Raw genomic sequence first — 3,871 nt, forward strand, 5'->3', positions numbered from 1 at the left:
TCTTTGGTTCAAAGAGTCACTGAGTCATGCTCAACTCAATGACATTTAACAACCGTTATCTTTCTATTTCTATACTAATGGTCCCATACAATATTCTTCCTTATGGGTCTGAGTTAATTCACTTAGCATAATGCTCTCTACTCGCTCCCAAGTTATGTAGTAATTTTCAAAATCATTGTTCCTGAGTGCTGCATAGTATTTCATTGTGTGAATGTAACACAATTACTCTAACCATTTGATTGTGGTTGCTCATTTGGGCTATTTTTATGTTCTTGCAATGTTGAATAACAATGCTATGAACACTGGTGTACAAACCCTGTTTGTGTCTCAGTCCTAATTTTCTTGAGGAATATTCCAAAGAGTGGAATCGCTTGGTTATATGGAATTTCTATGTTCGTGTTTTTTGTTTTTGAGGAAACACCAAACTACACTTTGCAATCCCACCAACAGTACATCAGAGTTCCAGTCTCTCCACATCCGCTTAACACAAATATCCATCAGCAAATGAATGGATTGAGAAATATGGTACATTGACAGGATGGAATACTGTACAGCACTCAGGAGCAATGATTTAAGAAAATACTCTATAACATTGGAGAGGCTAGAGACCATTAAGCTAAGTGAACTATCTAAGTCTCATAAAGACAAGTACTGAATACTAAATAAGACCTTATTTCAAAGAGAACAAACAGGATTGTCTTGGAGAGCATGAAACCAGGCTGTCAGTTTTTAGTTTAAAATGTAAAATTTGGCATACCTGGACCAGAGCAAAGGTGGACCGAAGGGAAGCCAAAACCAGAGTGAAGCCAGATGCGGGCCTGAAAGCTAGAATTTGAGTAAGGTATCGGCACATGGTCAATCAATGAGAGATTGACCCCACACCTGCCTGGCACCCATGTCCACCTCTATGTTATGCCTTGCATCTCCTCACATCCAGTCAGCTAACTGTCTTTAGTCTGGAAAGCCTTAGACTGCAACAGTTATAAACAGAAGAGGCTGCTTTACAGGCCCTGCACTGAAACTTCCCTTGGGTAAAAAGTTCAGAGAAAAACACAGACCATGTAACTGCTGCACCATCTTCTGGAGCAGTAACTTCAGATCAAGAACTCAACCACATCAGTGTCACGTAAAAAGCAGGCTACTATTCCACAACCTACACAAACTCAAAGCAAGATGTCACCCCCCTAAAAGTGATACAGTATCAATGGATTTTCTGAAGCCAGAAAGTCTGATGAAACTTTCTGACACAAAATTTAAAAGAACAAAGATGGAGTATTTTCAATGAGTGAGACAAACTTGAAGAATTGCAGGATACTGCAAGCAAAAACCAGGAGGAGCTAAAAAAAAATCTACAACAATGCGGATAAAACAAATGAGCCATTAGAGATTCTGGAAAAACAAGAAACCACAATCCAAAATATGACGTCCAATGTTTCAGCTACTATCAACATAATGGAGGGACACATGAATAGAGCTGAAGAGACAGAACAGAGAACCAGTGAAATAGAAGGTAGAAATGTCACCTTTGATCTGCTAAAGCAAAAAGCAGAATGAAAAAAGGAGGGGGGAGAAGAAAACCTAAGAAGAATGTAGGACACCATCAAGAAAAATAACATGTGCATCACTGGAATCCCAGAACAGGAAGAAGGAAGTAAAGACATTAAAAAAGTTGTGGAAGAATTACTAGAAGAAAACTTCTTTCCAGGCATAATAAAGAATGACAGAATATATATTCAAGAAACTGAGATAAAACTATGTAGAATAGACCACAAAAGGAAAACACCAAAGCATATCATAGTGGAATTTGCAAGAACCAAAGATAAGGAGAGAATACTGAAAGTAGCAAGGGGAAAATACACAGTAACCTATAAAGGAGAGCAAATAAGATTAAATGCCGATTTCTCAGCAGAAACCATGTGAGCAAGAAGGCAGCTGAAGGACATATATCAAACACTCAAAGAACACAACTGTCAACCAAGAATATTGTACTCAGAAAAACTGCCCATCAAATATGAAGACCAAGATATTCCCAGAAAAACAAAACCTAATGGGGTTTGTCAGAACAAGACCAGCATTGCAGAAAACACTGAGAGATTTCCTTCTCACATAGGTGCCCCGGAAATCAGAATGGACCAAGGTAACTAGCAAGGACACCAAAAAGAACTCAACAACAACAAAAAACAAACAAACTCAGCAATAAAACCTTGCCTCTCAATAATTACACTGAATATAAATGGTTAAATGCACCACTTAAGAGAAAAAGAGTAGCAGATTGGATTTAAAAACCTAAATCCATCAATATGCTGTCTATAAAAGACACAACTGAGAAGTGAAGATAAAGACTAAAAATAAAAGGGTTGGGAAAAAATATACCAAGCAAATGGCAACCAGAAAAAAAGCTGGAGTAGTAATATTAATCTCTGATAAAATAAATTTCAATGCAAAAACCATCACAAAGGACAAGGAAGGTCACTACCTAATGCTTAAAGGGTTAATAGAACAGAGGACATAACAAATATCCATGCACTAAATGATAGAGCTGCAAAATATATAAAACAAATATTAACAAAACTGAAAAAGGAACTAGACAACACCACTATAGTAACTGGAGATTTCAACAGTCTACTCTCAAGAAAACACAGAACTACCAGGAAAAAAAAAAACAACCCTCAACAAAGATGCTGAAGAATTAAACCACACAATAAACCAACTTGACCTCATAGATATTTATAGGCTAAGGCACCCAAAAAAAGCACAGTATACTTTCTTCTCCAATGTTCATGCAATGTTCTCAAAAACAGATCACATTTTAGGCCACAAGGAAAGCATCAATAAATTTAAAAACATAGAAATAATACATCTTCTCAGATCACAATACTATAAAATTAGAAATTACAAGAGGATTAAGGAGAAAATGCCATATATTTGGAAACTGTATATCAGCTAACTTGCACATGAGTGGGTACTAGAAGAGATAAAAAATGAAATGAAAAAGTTTCTTGACACAAATAACAATGATAACACAACTTACCAAAACCTCTGGGAAACAGTGAAAAAATAAGTAGAGGTCAATTTATAGCAACAAGAAAACACATCAAAAGGCAAGAAAAAAATGACCATTGACTCTAAGCCAACATCTTCAACAAATTGAAAAGAAACAGCAAGAAAACCTAACACCCTCTAAAAAAACCTGAAATTATAAAGATAAGGGTAAAGATAAATAAAATAGAAAACAGAAAAAAATCAAAACTATCAACAAAACTAGGAGTTGGTTACTGGAAAAGTTCAATAAAATCTACAAAGCACTAGCAAACAAAAAAGGGAAAATACACAAATAACCGAATTAAAAGATTAAATAGGCAATGTCACACAGAACCAATTAAAATAAAAAGGCTAACAGTGGACTATTATGGAAAAACTATACTCAAACAAACATGAAAACCTAGAGGAAATGGACAAATACTTAGAAATGCACAATCTACCTAAACTGACATAAACCGAAATTGAACACCTGAACAGACACATTATAAAAGAAGAAATTGAAAATGTAATATAACAACTTTCAGCCTGGACCAGATGGTTTTACAAGTGAATTTCATCAAACATTCAGAGAAGAACTGTCACCAATTCTACCTAAACTGTTTCAGAAAACAGAAAAAAATGGAATTCTCCCAGACTCATTCTATGAAGTAAACATATCCTTGATACCAAAGCCAGGTAAAGCCACCACCAAAATAGAAAACTATACACTAATACCTCTCATGAACATAGATGCAAAAATTCTAAATAAAATTCAGGCCAATAGAGCTCAATGATAACAATGAGGGAGTTTTTCTTTTGCTTTTCAAGGAGAAGAGTGAACGGGGGGGGG

The sequence above is a fragment of the Elephantulus edwardii genome, unplaced genomic scaffold, assembly GCF_000299155.1.
Source record: "Elephantulus edwardii isolate Elephantulus edwardi_28Jun2011 unplaced genomic scaffold, EleEdw1.0 scaffold00043, whole genome shotgun sequence".
Lineage (NCBI taxonomy): Eukaryota > Metazoa > Chordata > Mammalia > Macroscelidea > Macroscelididae > Elephantulus > Elephantulus edwardii.